Source organism: Haliotis rubra, unplaced genomic scaffold, assembly GCF_003918875.1.
Source record: "Haliotis rubra isolate DU_JTF1 unplaced genomic scaffold, ASM391887v1 Scf128, whole genome shotgun sequence".
Lineage (NCBI taxonomy): Eukaryota > Metazoa > Mollusca > Gastropoda > Lepetellida > Haliotidae > Haliotis > Haliotis rubra.
Window position 1 is genome coordinate 934,015 of NW_025765203.1, and position 17,646 is coordinate 951,660.

The 17,646-nt window shown below is 40.2% G+C and overlaps 2 long non-coding RNA genes across 9 annotated transcripts; one reads left to right on the forward strand and one right to left on the reverse strand.

Moving 5' to 3' along the window:
- Positions 1–1,705: 1,705 nt before the first annotated feature.
- Positions 1,706–7,341, reverse strand: LOC124266760. The gene is made up of 3 exons (XR_006895845.1): positions 7,242–7,341; positions 5,433–5,490; positions 1,706–1,995 (listed from the first exon to the last, which is right to left on the reverse strand). It is a non-coding gene; the product is annotated as an uncharacterized LOC124266760 (long non-coding RNA).
- Positions 2,838–4,584, forward strand: LOC124266761. Of its 8 annotated transcripts, none has more exons than XR_006895852.1 (4): positions 2,838–3,152; positions 3,459–4,069; positions 4,157–4,401; positions 4,447–4,584. It is a non-coding gene; the product is annotated as an uncharacterized LOC124266761 (long non-coding RNA). The 8 variants fall into 8 exon arrangements; XR_006895847.1 differs by having other exon boundaries at positions 4,157–4,185; positions 4,228–4,584; XR_006895848.1 differs by adding an exon at positions 3,197–3,322 and having other exon boundaries at positions 2,924–2,941; positions 4,157–4,584.
- Positions 7,342–17,646: the final 10,305 nt, after the last annotated feature.

Below are 17,646 nucleotides of genomic sequence, written 5' to 3' on the forward strand. Positions count from 1 at the left end.
CAGAAGTTGTGTCTCTTAGTCACACCAGAAAACTATGATCATAGGTTCTAATCCCAGCACCATACACACTCATCACTTTGGACATTTCACCGATATCAAGCTGACAGGTTGTGAAAAAACTGAAATATTGTTAAAATTCAGGCCACACCATCAGAAACATCAAGTGATGTCCACGAATGGGTCACTATGTTCCACAGTTTGGCTCCTGACAGAGTTTCTTGGTACAGTCCTGTCCGACGGTGATGAATTTGTCCGACATCTGCCTCTGTTCAGCCAGCAGTGGATGGATACCAGGTAGAATGAGATTGGTAATATCACTTAACCATCCAGCACCTCAAAGACAGTTTAGGTCGGCTTTAAACGTGATATTCTTCTTGGGAAAACGCCATACAAATGGACTGTTATCATTATGATATTAAAACCGGTGAAATCGCTTGGCAGAGTTGCGTACCCTTGGAGTGCAAGAAATCAACTCTCCCTCGCTCGCTCGCTCCCTCCCTCCCTCCCTCCCCCCGCTCCGCTCCACTCCACTCCTCTCCGCTCCGCTCACTCATTCACTCCACTCCACTCCACTCCACTCCACTCCACTCCACCTCCACTCACTCACTCACTAGGGCGGTGGGATAGCCTAGTGGTTAAAACGTTCGCTCGTCACGACAAAGACCCGGGTTCGATTCCCCACATGGGTCCAATGTGTGAAGCCCATTTCTGGTGTCCCCCGCCGTTATGTTGCTGGAATATTGCTAAAAGCGGCGTAAAACTAAACTCACTCACTCACTCACTCACTCACTCACTCACTCACTCACTCACTCACTCACTCACTCACTCACTCACTCACTCACTCACTCACTCACTCACTCACTCACTCACTCACTCACTCACTCACTCACTCACTCACTCACTCACTCACTCACTCCCTCCGCTCCACTCCACTCCACTCCGCTCCAAACATCGAAAAGTAATCATGCTTGTGATAGTTTATAAAATCCGCCGTAACTAATAAAACGCGACATTTTGATGAAATGTCGCATTGTCACGTGTCGCGCTTTGTTAAAATATTGACTATGGTATGTATTATAACGTATTGACTAAAACGCGACACGCGACAATGCGACAACGCGACATTTCATCAAAATGTCGAATTTTCGCATTGTCGCGTTTTAGTAAATTTTTAGGCCGTTTTAACACATCTTACATAGGGCGACAAGGTGTCAGTTCAACTCACACACCCATTCATAACGATGATTTTACTTTCTGATTTTTATTCCATTGTCCACAAAGCATTGCTCGATGGGGATTTAAATTCTGAACCCATTGAGATTCTTGCTCCAACAGAACGAGTAGCAACAACTTTCCGCATTCATTAAACGGGGCGGTGGGGTAGCCTAGTGGTTAAAACGTTCGCTCGTCACGCCGAAGACAGGGGTTCGATTCCCCACATGGGTCCAATGTGTGAAGCCCATTTCTGGTGTCCCCGGGATATTGCTGGAATATTGCTAAAAGCAATATGAATATTGCTCATTCATTAAGCTGACACGTGAGGATATAACTGAAATAACTCACAGTGGGTGTGACAACAAAGCACTCCCTCATTCATGATGATCAGAATCATTCATTACCAAGGAGACTTTGTAAACCCAGCCTTACAACATCGCTCACTCACATAATAAGCCGTGTTGTAGAAGTAATCACAAAACAATATTGCTTTCAGATGCATGTAGTATATTATACATGATGTTTACATGTCATTCACTGTGGAAGCCAGCCTGGTGCAAGTCATCACTGGCAGTCACATCCACTAGGACAGTTCTCGAATGCAGCGCCGCATGTAGTTCTGCAGCTGCGTGTCAGGGGTCCATTTGGACAGATGGTTTTGTCGAATCTGCACTGCATCTCCTGGTTCGTGCAAGCTCGTACACACAATGTGCATCTGCTTGCCTGGCCCGTCACAGTCACTGTCATAGTCACTGCCAGGATGACTAGGATTGCAAGTCTCTGAAATAACAACGTTCTTTGAAAACAATAATCACTCCTTGTATATATTTACGAATACGAACCGTTTGCTGGACGGGCTGTTATTTTTAGAAAATATTGTGGTGTGGATACAGAGCATATTGTGCCTTTTCCACCCACAGGCCGTGTTGTGTTCGGCAGTGAAGGAATTAAAAAGAGAATTTGCAGCGTACAGTCATTACAACGAGGAAGTATCTCAGTAAACCAGCTTAAGTCTGAGCTAGTACAAGCAGCCGCACATACACATACACACGCATGCACATCGTCATATGAGCGAAATATTCTCAAGCACGACGTTAAACCCAATTTCACCTCACTGACTTGGTTGACACATGTCATCGTATCACAATTGCGTAGACCGATGCTCATGCTGTTGATCACTGGGTTGTCTGTTCCAGAATTATTAACATACGGCCTCCATATTACTGGAATATCGCCTAACCTAACTAAAACTAGATTCACTCACTCACTCACCTACTCACTCAAAGGTCTAGTAAATAAGAATCTATCCTTAACACGATATTACAGACTATTTCGCTTGACCCTATCTCGGGACAAACCGGTTGGTTGAAGCGCTGCCTGAAAACATATTCTGTCTCAAACACAATTCCGAATATCAAATATTCGTGTTATCTTCATAACGACACTCGGGCGGTGGGGTAGCCTAATGGTTAAAGCGTCGGCTCGTCACGCTGACGACCCGGGTTCGAATCCCCACATGGGCACAATGTGTGAAGTCCATTTATGGTGTCCCCCGCCGTGATATTGCTGGAATATTGCTAAAAGCGGCGTAAAACCCAACTCACTCACTCACTCACTCATAACGACACTACTCATTCTTGACCGCATTTCAGTTTTTCAACCTTGTCTAAAAAATAATGAATAGGCTACCACTAACTGAGGACACATCCAGAAATACCATGAACAGGTTACCACTGACTGAGGCCACATCCAGAAATACCATGAACAGGTTACCACTGACTGAGGCCACATACAAAAATATCATGAACAGGTTACCACTGACTGAGGCCACATACAAAAATATCATGAACAGGTTACCACTGACTGAGGCCACATACAAAAATACCATGAACAGGGTTACCACTGACTGACACCACATCCAGAAATACCATGAACAGGTTACCACTGACTGAGGCCACATACAAAAATATCATGAAAACAGGTTACCACTGACTGAGGCCACATACAAAAATACCATGAACAGGTTACCACTGACTGAGGCCACATACAAAAATATCATGAACAGGTTACCACTGACTGAGGCCACATCCAGAAATACCATGAACAGGTTACCACTGACTGAGGCCACATACAAAAATATCATGAACAGGTTACCACTGACTGAGGCCACATACAAAAAATATCATGAACAGGTTACCACTGACTGACTGAGGCCACATACAAAAATACCATATCATGAACAGGTTACCACTGACTGAGGCCACATACAAAAATATCATGAACAGGTTACCACTGACTGAGGCCACATCCAGAAATACCACGAACAGCCGGTTACCACTGACTGAGGCCACATCCAGAAATATCATGAACAGGTTACCACTGACTGAGGCCACATACAAAAATATCATGAACAGGTTACCACTGACTGAGGCCACATACAGAAATATCATGAACAGGTTACCACTGACTGAGGCCACATACAGAAATATCATGAACAGGTTACCACTGACTGAGGCCACATCCAGAAATACCATGAACAGGTTACCACTGACTGAGGCCACATCCAAAAATATTATGAACAACTGGTTACCACTGACTGAGGCCACATCCAGAAATATCATGAACAGGGTTACCACTGACTGAGGCCACATCCAGAAATACCATGAACAGGTTACCACTGACTGAGGTCACATCCAGAAATATAATAAACAGGTTACCACTGACTGAGGTCACATCCAGAAATATAATAAACAGGTTACCACTGACTGAGGCTACATCCAGAAATATAATGAACAGGTTACCACTGACTGAGGTCACATCCAGAAATATAATAAACAGGTTACCACTAACTGAGGTCACGTTCAGAAATATAATAAACAGGTTACGACTGACTGAGGCTACATTCAGAAATATTATGAACAACTGGTTACCACTAACTGAGGCCACATCCAGAAATATTATGAACAACTGGTTGCCACTAACTGAGGCCACATCCAGAAATATAATAAACAGGTTACCACTGACTGAGGCTACATCCAGAAATATTATGAACAACTGGTTACCACTAACTGAGGCCACATCCAGAAATATAATAAACAGGTTACCACTGACTGAGGCTACACCCAGAAATATTATGAACAACTGGTTACCACTAACTGAGGCCACATCCAGAAATACCATGAACAGGTTACCACTGACTGAGGCCACATAAAAAAATATTATGAACAACAGGTTACCACTGACTGAAGCCACATCCAGAAATATTATGAACAACTGGTTACCACTGACTGAGGCCACATACAAAAATATTATGAACAACAGGTTACCACTGACTGAGGCCACATACAAAAATATTATGAACAACTGGTTACCACTGAGGCCACATACTGACTGAGAAGCCACATACAAAAATATTATGAACAACTGGTTACCACTGACTGAGGCCACATACAAAAATATTATGAACAACTGGTTACCACTGACTGAGGCCACATACAAAAATATTATGAACAACTGGTTACCACTGACTGAAGCCACATCCAGAAATATTATGAACAGGTTACTGACTTACCGACTGACTGAGGCCACATACAAAAATATTATGAATAACTGGTTACCACTGACTGAGGCCACATACAAAAATATTATGAACAACAGGTTGCCACTGACTGAGGCCACATAAAAAAAATATTATGAACAACTGGTTACCACTGACTGAGGCCACATACAAAAATATTATGAACAACTGGTTACCACTGACTGAGGCCACATCCAGAAATATTATGAACAACTGGTTACCACTGACTGAGGCCACATACAAAAATATTATGAACAACTGGTTACCACTGACTGAAGCCACATCCAGAAATATTATGAACAACTGGTTACCACTGACTGAAGCCACATCCAGAAATATTATGAACAACAGGTTACCACTGACTGAGGCCACATACAAACATATTATGAATAACTGGTTACCACTGACTGAAGCCACATCCAGAAATATAATAAACAGGTTACCACAAACTGAGGCCACATCCACCGCTCCTTACAAGAAGGATAGACGTCCAGGTAACGGCAGTGACTAATTATCACCTGGTGTTAATGACCTCAACAGTCAAGAGAGTGGTTAGTTAGAGAGAAAGAAGCACCGAAAGCCTACCCCTAAACGTTTGTAGGATGTCTCTACAGAATCGTTTTGTTTTGTACATACATACCAGACTCAGCATCTTGATGGTCAGCGGGATCTGTAGGCGATTTGAGTTATGAATATATCTGAAAACAAAAATGGGCAGAGTTAGGACTCTTAATACACACTGACCAGGTTTTCAGTGAAAGCTGAGATGTCTTTTCCTGGTGCGTGGGCAGTTCCAGTGTATCAGTCTGTTTCTATGGATGACTTCCCCTTGTTCTTGGTGGCTTAGGTTTGGTACCTCTCAGTCTCATCACTGAATTTGGAGAGTACCCAACCCTTCTAACAATCTGGGTAATGCAGACGGCTGTGGTGTTGGGGAGTCTTCACAACCTCCAGAAAGTGTTAGGTGGGTTCGACAAGGCAGCGCTTCCTGGGAGGAGTCCCATTCACTATTTATGCTGCGTGTTGAGGGAACAATTGCCCGGAGCTGATGATGAGCATAACCAGCCTTACTGTGCTAGAACCAATCGAACCCTCTGCTGCATTTATTTCTGTTCATTTGTAAAAATAATAATGTTTCCAACAACGTATATTCATGAAATTGTTATGAAATTTAAACTTTATCAGTACATACCGAACTCTAGATCTACACGTTTCTCTCTCCAAATGCAAACAGTGTCTAGGCCGAGCTGTCAGCCTCTATGTACTCTCCCACTGTAGTATGCGTGTGTTTTGTATTTGTATACGTCGCGAACAGCAGGAGGACACGTACACAACGTCAGCAATGTAGCTGTGTGCAGTCATGGACGTTGTGCTCGTGCCTGACCCTGAGGCGTTAACTGACTCTTACTTTCATTAAACACGTCACTGCACTTTGGCTTCATCGCATATCAACCTCACCTTGATTGTTACGTGGCGAGCATGGAGTAGATTTGTGTGTTTGTACAGCGTCGCGATGTGTTGTCAGTAGTAAATGAACAAACATTAGCTTCCGCAAACTACATAATGTGTCAAACACTTGCGGTATCTAGTTCGAAAACAGTGTTATTTCATGAACTACGGAAACCAATACGATTTTAGGATTGTTATTATCAAATTAGAGCAAAGACTCTTGGCCAATTTAAATTTATTACTTCGTGGTTCTGTTTATTCAACTCGTAAATTACATAGGAAACTTCGTGAAAACAATTGGGTACTCTTTTTGAAAACGTCAGTTCAGCATAACTTTGAGTGGCCGTGCATGCGAAAGAAACACATAGCTGAGGCATACATTAAGTATGTTGTGGCTATTTAAGCATGTTGAATTTCCGGCACATTTCTCTAAAAATAATGAAGATATTTTGTAGTGAAAAGTGCAATGTACCGGTTTGGCTGGATGAAAGAGCTCGACTTTGCTAGCAACAGTGATTACTTATGCCGGTTTTATAATACTAGCTCAATGAGACAGGCTGTCCACAAGTACCACAGTCGAACCCCTGCTTTTAGGGCAGGTGCTCTATCCATTAGACTATGATGTTTTAGGGGAGATTTAGTCTTGCTAAATTCATTTTACATAAGGTTCAGATGTAATGGATCGATATAACGGCAATAGTCATTGTTAATGTCTGTTTTCACTCCTCCTAAATGGAGAGGTGCATGTTCCCCTATCAATATATCGGTCGTTGAATTGCATATGCATACGTAAGGGCAGCATTTTTTTCTGCGTTTTTCATCGCCATCGCCCTGAATTGAATCCCATTTCATGTTTCATATCTTTATATCATATATTTTTTTATGCAACCGTTTCCGAATTGTTCACTTACAGTACGTCACACGAATCCTTCCTGTGGCGTAAAACTAAACTCACTCACTCATCACATGAATCTTTCAACCATGCATCATATGTACCTACCTTGTCTGTGTGGAACAGGCTGTGTGGTGTGCTCGGACTCTCTGGGTCTATATATACTAAACCTGCCTCGTTATCCACATACGAGGCATACGACTGTGGTTGAACTACGCTGACACAACAAAAGAGATGGTCATTATTGATGATCATCACAATCACACGCTCTGAAGCGGTGTTTAACATTCTACAACTATTAAAGAACAGGCCTCAATTTAAGTTCAAAGTATGAACACACTTAACAGGAAATGTCAGGGCAATCGCAATAACAATCTTTTTCGGTATGGCGACCACATGGTCTAAAGTACATTTAGAGTACACAGATGTTGTGCACAGCGGTACAAGATAAGCTCAAGTTATAGTACTGTAGAAAATCTAAGGTTCTATTCAGATAAGGGCGGTGGGGTAGCCTAGTGGTTAAAGCGTTCGCTCGTCACGCCGAAGACCCGGATTCGATTCCCCACATGGGTGAAGCTCATTTTGGTGTCCCCCGCCATGATATTGCTGGAATATTGCTAAAAGCGGCGTAAAACCGAACTCAGTCAGTCTTTTCAGATAAATACGTAAGGATAGTATATGCTCCTCATTAGTTGATGATAACAATTGATAATACTTGACGAGTGATGGGTCTACCTGGTAATAAGATGGAATAATCTTCTGACGACTTTCTGCATAATCAGGACAAATAAGCAGAAAATTATCCTCATTTTCAATTTGCTGTAACTGACACTTGGAGCAGACTAATTCATTTCTATCAACATTGTTATCAAACCGATACTGCTGAATATTCAACTTATGTGAAAGACAACGAAACTTACATAACAGTCTTCTCAAATCTTTTTTGCAAGCAGAGTGAGGATGTGTACATTTCTGGAGTTAACGATGAGGTAAAGTGAATTGTTAATCTTATAATGCCAATCCTGGAACTTGATATCTTTACAACGGTGAACTGTTAATACGTCAACATGCCCACAGTCCTGGGAGATCTAGACATATGAAACACCAGTGTAAAATAGGAATAATCTAACCCTTGACACCCAATCTATTTTTCCATTATCATCATAGACCTTAAGCATTTCATAGCATGCCTTAGGGTATCTACAAGATTCCAAACATATCAATCGACACCGGTACTTGATACAGCGAGTAAAATATCTGATACAAAGTGGGTATCTGCCTGTCTCACCGAGAATGGCATTTGTTGAGACACCTGACACCTATATATCTCTTAAAGAAATGTCACTGTACTTTTTCTATTACCTCCTTTGGCATGAAGCCCCAAATTTCGGACCCATACAACAAAATTGGAAACTTTTGCAAAACTTTGCAAAAATCTTTGTTACACTATTAAACTGAATAGCTGGATATTTTCTCAAAAGTTGCTGTAGTGGGCAAAGGACTTTACTAGCTTGCAGAGCTAATGTTTCACAGGCTTAAATTTAGACCAACATAGTCTTTATGAAAACATAATTCCATGATATTTAAAATAAGTTACTATCTGCCTTTCAGATCCCCTATAATACCATTTTTCAGTTGATTTCAGGTAGCCACCATTTCTGAACAAAATAATATTTGACTTCAAGTCCTCATTTTCTACAATAGCTATCAAGGGCATCAAGTTTTCTCTGTAACCCAACGACACTTGAGTGAATCAATGACATATCATCAGCGAACATTAACATGATGATTTCTTCAATACTTTCTGTTACATGTATACCTCGTAATCCTAACTGTTTGAGTTCCTTAGTACATTTATGAATAAGATAAACAGTGCAGGACTAAGCATGCATCCTTGTCGTACATAGGAAGATATGTCAAACACGGATGAGTTCCTGTTCCCTAAAATGTCAGGGCAATATGTTACATGGTATTATCTATTCTTGTGCTTAAGTGCTGTAATAGGATTTGCGGGAAGTTACATGTGTATAATTATACTAACATGTAGATCACGGACAAAGTTTTCATACTATTTTATCACGTCACTTGCCATTGAAATTATGAATATTACAAACTAACGGACCATGTCCCACTATCTTAAACCTGCCAAAGGTCAAATTGATAACGACCACTGGACATAATCAGTGACCATTGCGTCCTATTGAGCTGGTAAGGCACGGATTTAAGGCACAGTATCTCTTAGTGTGCCGATTAGCTACATTTAAAGGAACAATGTCACACATATTCGACAATATTTTGGCCTATAATTTCTATATTAGGGCATATGCACTCACTTTGGCTTCCTATTGATGCAACACAACACTTATTATCCCTTACGACTTGCCTGAAATCGATAATTGAAACTTCCAGGCGAACAGCTTGCAAACAGAGAACACTTGCCATATATGGTAAATAAATAATTGCTCCGTACATCGAAAACTGTCGCACGCGGTGCTGTCGGTGTTTGCCGAAGTGGTTTAAATCACAAGTTGTGCGCAGGATATGCGTAAGGAGCACTCCAAGGGACATAACTCTATGGGATTCGCTTGAGATCATTTTCGGCAGGTAGAAAGGGCGACAGTCGACTTACAGCAACGTTGCAATTTATTATTGTAATCTAAACACGTATTGTTTTGGAATAAACTATATGGTAGCTTCCCTGAGGGCTGATAGTTAGTATTATTGAGAGAAATGCATTATTTATTTTTAGAGAAGTACGGTGTGAAATAGTCACTTTAAGGAACAATTAATTTAACTGTATTATGGCTACGTTTATCAAACCAGATCACATCAAATCGCATGTACTTCGTGTAAGAACGGCGACATATAACCAGAGCAGATAAATAATTCACATTATACTTCATCCGGACACGCCATTGTCATTAATATCTTCGTCGAGATACAGTAACTAAAGTTTACAGTAGCAACCTTATCGCCATTTTAACCAGACAAATGGGTTATCATAAGAAGCTGGAATATATATAAATATGGACGATATTCACTCTATGTGTTGACAAATAAACTTGTGGTATATTTACTCCGGTGTTGTGTGTGTTGGTACACGGTGTAACGGTGTGCCTCTCCTGAGCGGGCTGATTTCCCAAACTATATTCAATATATATTCTACATTCTGTATTTTGGCCTTTAGGACGTTTCAGTGAGTGAGTCTAGTTTTACGCCACACTCAGCAATATTCCAGCTATACGGCGGTGGTCTGTAAATACTCGAGTCTGGACCAAACCATCCAGTGATCAACATCATTCTACGCAATTGGGATACGATGACATGTGTTAAGAAAGTCACCCAATCCCGTTAGTCGCCTTTTACGACAAGCATGGGTTGCTGAAGACCAATTCTAACCCAGATCTTCACGGGCCAGGACGTTTCAGGGACATATATGGAATTTTAGAATGCTTGAGTTGTGATCTACATTTGTTGCTTACATATTCTATATTGTTTGTTGTTTAACGCCACACTCAGCAATATTCCGTCTATATGACGGTTTCCTTTAACCCATTTAACACCGTAGGCAGGAAAACCGGCCAAGACGTCACGAGTCCCCACACACCGTAGGCAGGAAAACCGGCCAAGACGTCACGAGTCCCCACACCGTAGGCCCGGCCAAGACGTCACGAGTCTAAACCCGTAGCCAGGAAAACCGGCCAAGTGAGTCCCCACACACCGTATCATCAAAATGATATTACTAACGTATGATTCATTTATTGAATCTGTCACTTTTAGCAATGTCTGAAAACACTTATTTCATTTCAAATGACCATATATTATCGACAGCATTAGAATTATAAACTATTTTTCGCAATGTTATTGAAAAATACAATTCTCGAACAACGGGTCCACGTCAAAGTTGTCAAAGAGCAAAGTAACGATGTTTCGAGATAATAATTAAACAAATTGAATAAAAGAAAGAATAGAATCAACAACAGTACTCGTAAAAGTTGTCAAACGTACATTACAACTTACTTTTTCCATCTTTATTGTGCGATCGTGTAATGTAATTCAAGTGACATCTCGGCTTTCATCGCCTCGAACTTAGCACTCGGACACGATGTTTAATGCTAAAATATATGCATGAAGCCTTTCTGTCACAGGTCATAACCTAGCACGATATGACCACTAAGTTCCATAATATACGTAACACGTTCGGAATAGCATGATTTTGCCCAAAACTTCCGTCTGAATCTAAAAGTTCTCGTTTACGAGGACGGTATCCATTGCTGTCTTATGATTGGCTGCCTTAGGTCACGTGCCTGATTTTGACCAATCACGACCCTCATAGCAGACGGTGGCAGAAAAGCGTCATTAGAGACCAATATTTATCCTGTAAAATCGCTTCTTACAACTGCGAAAACACTCTTGGCAAGGGTGCAGTGATATTGTTGATGTTCAGAGCTTTCGATACCCGTCATCAAACGAATTGCGTCACATGTTATTCGTACGAATCTTACAAAACCGAGGTATTTCCCACTGTTGTATCACGTTACCGAGCAGAAAGCCACTGGTATCGGGAAATAGACACCATACATATTATTTGAGAAATCTTTTCATAATAATTTTCCGATTAGGTAAAAATGAAAATATAAAAGAAAAAGGTAAGGGGATATTATAACATGTTACAAATGGAAAAAATCGCCACATTGTTTGCCCCCTTCGTGGTTTAACTGGACACTATAAATGTGTAAGCTTGCATTTTCATTAAATATTAACTTATTTACGTTGTAGTTGTATTATTTGAATAATATGATAAAAATAAATTTCATATTTATAAACAGTAGGATTAGACCTTTCAAATGTGTATGATATGTAGTAGCAATAATGTTTTGCAAGCTGATATTTTCCTTCATAAACATAGGCTTCATCTATGACCTCAGAGGCTCTGGGAACTCGGTGTCATGGAAGTAAATGCCTCTGGTTGACTGGTGTTGAAAGAGTTAAGTAACTGAGCCCGGATCAAACGGTCCAGTGATTGACATAATGAGCATCGATCTTCACACTTAGAATAACACATATTAACCATGTCCGTTTGCTTCACCACCGGATCCCGTTAGTCGCCTCTTATGTGTTTTTGCTGAAGATATAATTCTGACGGGACTGAAGCTACTAGTACGCCACCAGCGAATGTTGCCGTTTTGCTTTGCCACCTTAATTAAGAGGTAAGCAGTTTAGCCTGTTAGGCAGATTTTGAAGAAGACCCCAGCCTGCAACACCAGAACGAAGAACTGATCCATAGAATCCATTCTATAGTGACGACGAATTACGGTCGGAGGTTAGTTTCTTACACACCCGTGGGTGAGAAACCCATGTAAGAAAACTGGTATCACACATATGTGTGAGATCGATTTCTAATCCCTTGATTGGCCACTCCATGGTGATGACCTAGGGTCAGGTTATGACGGACTACTTTCCTGATTAAAATTCATTGATATGTTCCTCGTTCTTCAATCGAACAGAAACCTGTTACTCGTACCAAGAAAAGAAACCCTTTACACCTACCTGTTATTTTCGCGATTGCAACATAAACAGGTATTTATACAATGAAACAGAATTTGAAGAAATATAACACGAATCTATTTATTTTCTAATTCCTTTTATTAAAACTTTTGATTCAATTAGTGAAAAATCGTGTATTAAAACAATTATGTGAAAATCGCCCTTAAAAATAAAGACCGGGATTCCCTTCGAATATTCAAAATGTACAACATTGGTACTTTTACTGGAGAGATGCGACAAGTCATGTATGGTCTTGCAAAAATTTCTGACACGATAACGTCAGTGCCTGTCCTTTTGGAGATCGATTTGCCTCGTCGTTTCTTTGATGAATTGATGAAGATGACATTTTGCATTGATAAACATGATAAAGACCCACTTCCAGCTCCGAGCTACTATGTGATTCTGTTATCAAATTCACTCATGACAATCAGGACCAAAACACACTCGTTGTAACACAGTACAACATGAAACGTTTGCAAGGGTTCATGAGTGCAAATGGCGGCACACGTCCTTTCTATTCAATCGAACATACAGGAACGGTTTATCTACACATTAGTCATTGCTTAAGATATTCCTCCGACGCATGATAATGCAAAGTTCATGTCTTCATAACATACAGGATGTAATCAACTCACATTTCATACTGACAACTCCGTAAATTCCGTTACATTCCATGTGGCAGTTTTCTGGCTCGGGAAAACGAGAAGGCTGTGGCGAAGAAGAGTAGTCCCCTATTGATAGTGAACGAAACCTCAGCAATGTCATATTCAAGCACACGGATTACACCTAATGACACCCACTCAATAGTTCTGGCTCCGATTCGATGGAAGAACATTGAACGTAAACTGGTACACAAGTACAGATCCCCAATGACAATGTGCAGAGATATCCAAGACAATCTTCCGATGACGACAACCACCAAACGATGACGATGACGTCACACGCTCATTTATTTTGTGCTTGCAAGAATTAAAATTGTCCACATTTACATGGTAACATCATCGTTTTAGAGTGTTTAATTAATTTTCTGTGATCGTATCTACTTTACATTAGGAAGCCAAGTGACGTCACTCATCATGAACGTTGTGTTGTGAATTATTGCTCAGCTACGATGAGAAAATATGAAATTTGATTCTATTCGACCATAATATGGTGGGATTTTATGGTGTGTAAGAAACAGATTACTGTACTCGTGTAAATGATATCTGACAGACGCTCGTTTAGTAATCTCTATTTAGGAAACAATTCCCAGGAGAGAGTGCATTTCATTATGGCAGAACATCTAGTAACAAGAGAGTATAAGCTTTTGTGGTTGCGAAGCTTCTGACATCTTGTCCAAATCGCACCAGGAATGACATAAAATATACCTGTAGTCCTGTTTATAGCTTATCCAGAAAGATTCTTGAAAAAGATTGCGTCTTTGCGACGCCACATGTACTTTGGTGTGGATCAGGGTCGGAAATCCAAACACCTACACACAAAAGCATAACACACGAACACACACACGCACGCGCACACGCACACGCAGGAGTCACCTCTTTCTACGAAGGAGGTTATTAGATTCGTCACCAGGCCTTACAGCTGAACGTTAAATACCACCAGGCTTGTCAAGTTGAATACATCGGCTCAACATCTGCATTCGAAATTTAATGATGGTCATGGAATTCCCTTGAGACAATGGACTGACAGTTATTGATAAAATGTGAATTAAAGGTGTGGTTTTGAATTCTACAGGAAAATAATGATACTTTGTTTTCATGCTGTTTTTTTTATCAGTTTCACTACAAGATAGATATGGAATTGAAAACTGCCATATATGTTTCAAATATTTCGGTGACAGTAATACTTTCCACTGAAATTCTATATTTAGATTTGCACCAAATGTTACATTGTTTTTCACATGTGATCAACTAAACTTCTCTGGCACTATTTTTCGTTAAGATTTACAAATATGGAAAGGCATTTTGTCGCTTCATTATATTTAATATATCATTTACCATGCGACATCCACCCATTAAGATAATAAATATATGTCAACACTCTTTATCTAAACTATCTTTTTTATGACTATATTATAACACGATATTCAGCATTGTCGATAAGGTGTACTCTTGGTAGTGGCTGTATTTACCATTGTCAATAGGGTGTACTGTTAGCAGTGGTTGTATTCACCATTGTCAATAGGGTGTACTGTTAGCAGTGGTTGTATTCACCATTGTCAATAAGGTGTAGTCTTAGCAGTGGTTGTATTCACCATTGTCAATAGGGTGTACTGTTAGCAGTGGTTGTATTCAACATCATTAGGATGTACTGCTAGAAGTGGTTATATTCACCATTGTCAATAGGGTGTACTGTTAGTAGTGGTTATATTCACCATTGTCAATAGGGTGTACTGTTAGTAGTGGTTGTATTCACCATTGTCAATAGGGTTTACTGTTAGTAGTGGTTATATTCACCATTGTCAATAGGGTGTACTGTTAGTTGTGGATGTATTCACCATTGTCAATAGTGTGTATTGTTAGTTGTGGGTGTATTCAGCATTGTCAATAAGGGACACCAGAAATGTATTTACCATTGTCAATAGGGTGTACTGTTAGTAGTGGATGTATTCACCATTATCAATAGGGTGTACTGTTAGTTGTGGATGTATTCATTATTGTCAATAGGGTGTATTGTTAGTAGTGGATGTATTCACCATTATCAATAGGGTGTACTGTTAGTTGTGGATGTATTCATCATTGTCAATAGTGTGTATTGTTAGTTGTGGATGTATTCATCATTGTCAATAGGGTGTACTGCTAGTAGTGGTTATATTCACCATTGTCAGTAGGGTATACTGTTGGTAGTGGTTGTATTCACCATTGTCAATAGAGTGTACTGTTGGTAGTGGCTGTATTCACCATTGTCAATAGGGTGTACTGTTGGTAGTGGCTGTATTCACCATTGTCCATAGGGTGTTCTGTTGGTAGTGGCTGTATTTACCATTATCAGTAGAGTGTACTGTTGGTAGTGGTTGTATTTACAATTATCAATAGGGTGAACTGTTGGTAGTGGCTGTATTCACCATTGTCAAAGAGGGTGTGGTGTAAGCAGTGAGTGAGTGAGTGAGTGAGTTTGGTTGTACTCTGCTTTTACCAATATTCCAGCAATATCACGGCAATAACACCAGAAATGGGCTTAACACTGACTGACTGAGTTTGGTTTTACGCCGCTTTTAGCAATATTCCAGCAATATCACGGCGGGGGACACCAGAAATGGGCTTCACTCATTGTACCCATGTGGGGAGTCGAACCCGGGTCTTCAGCGGGACGAGCGGACGCCTTAACCACTAGGCTACCCCACCGCCCCGGTGTTAGCAGTGGTTGTATTCACAATCGATAGGGTGTACTGTTGGTAGTGGCTGTGTTTACTATTGTCAATAGGGTATACTGTTGTAAGTGGTATTATTGACAATTGTCAATAGGGTGTACTGTTAGTAGTGGATGTATTCACCATTATCAATAGGGTGTACTGTTAGTTGTGGATGTATTCACCATTGTCAATAGGGTGTATTGTTAGTTGTGGATGTATTTACCATTGTCAATAGGGTGTACTGTTAGTAGTGGATGTATTCACCATTATCAATAGGGTGTACTGTTAGTTGTGGATGTATTCATCATTGTCAATAGTGTGTATTATCAATAGTTAGTAGTGGGTGTATTCACCATTGTCAATAGGGTGTACTGTTAGTTGTGGATGTATTCACCATTGTCAATAGGGTGTACTGTTAGTTGTGGATGTATTCACCATTGTCAATAGTGTGTACTGTTAGTTGTGGATGTATTCACCATTGTCAATAGTGTGTACTGTTAGTTGTGGATGTATTCACCATTGTCAATAGTGTGTATTGTTAGTAGTGGATGTATTCACCATTGTCAATAGTGTGTATTGTTAGTAGTGGGTGTATTCACCATTGTCAATAGGGTGTACTGTTAGTAGTGGATGTATTCACCATTGTCAATAGGGTGTACTGTTAGTTGTGGATGTATTCACCATTGTCAATAAGGTGTACTGTTAGTTCTGGATGTATTCACCAATGGTATTAGTGTGTACTGTTAGTTGTGGATGTATTCACCATTGTCAAAAGGGTGTACTATTGGTTTTGGATGTATTCATCATTGTCAATAGTGTGTATTGTTAGTAGTGGGTGTATTCATCATTGTCAATAAGGTGTACTGTTAGTAGTGGATGTATTCACCATTATCAATAGGGTGTACTGTTAGTTGTGGGTGTATTCATCATTGTCAATAGTGTGTATTGTTAGTAGTGGGTGTAATCACCATTTGCAATAGGGTGTACTGTTAGTTGTGGATGTATTCACCATTGTCAATAGGGTGTACTGTTAGTTGTGGATGTATTCACCATTGTCAATAGGGTGTACTGTTAGTTGTGGATGTATTCATCATTGTCAATAGTGTGTATTGTTAGTAGTGGATGTATTCACCATCAATAGGGTGTATTGTGAGTAGTGGATGTATTCACCATTATAAATAGGGTGTACTGTTAGTTGTGGATGTATTCATCATTGTCAATAGTGTGTATTGTTAGTATTGGGTGTATTCACCATTATCAATAGGGTGTACTGTTAGTAGTGGATGTATTCACCATTGTAAATAAGGTGTACTGTTAGTTGTGGATGTACTCATTATTGTCAATAGTGTGCATTGTTAGTAGTGGATGTATTCACCATCAATAGGGTGTACTGTAAGCAGTGGCTGTATTTACCATTGTCAATAGGGTGTACTGTTGGTTTATGTCAATGTTCTTTCGACACAAATGAATCGGCAGGAGCAATAACTATCGATATATTCGATTACCTTAACTTACTAGTTCTGAGACATTACGAAGTGGTATTAGTGTATTGTAAAACTGTTGATGTAATAAAGAATAAAGAAGTGCCTTCTCTGTTTGGTGATGTAAACCCGA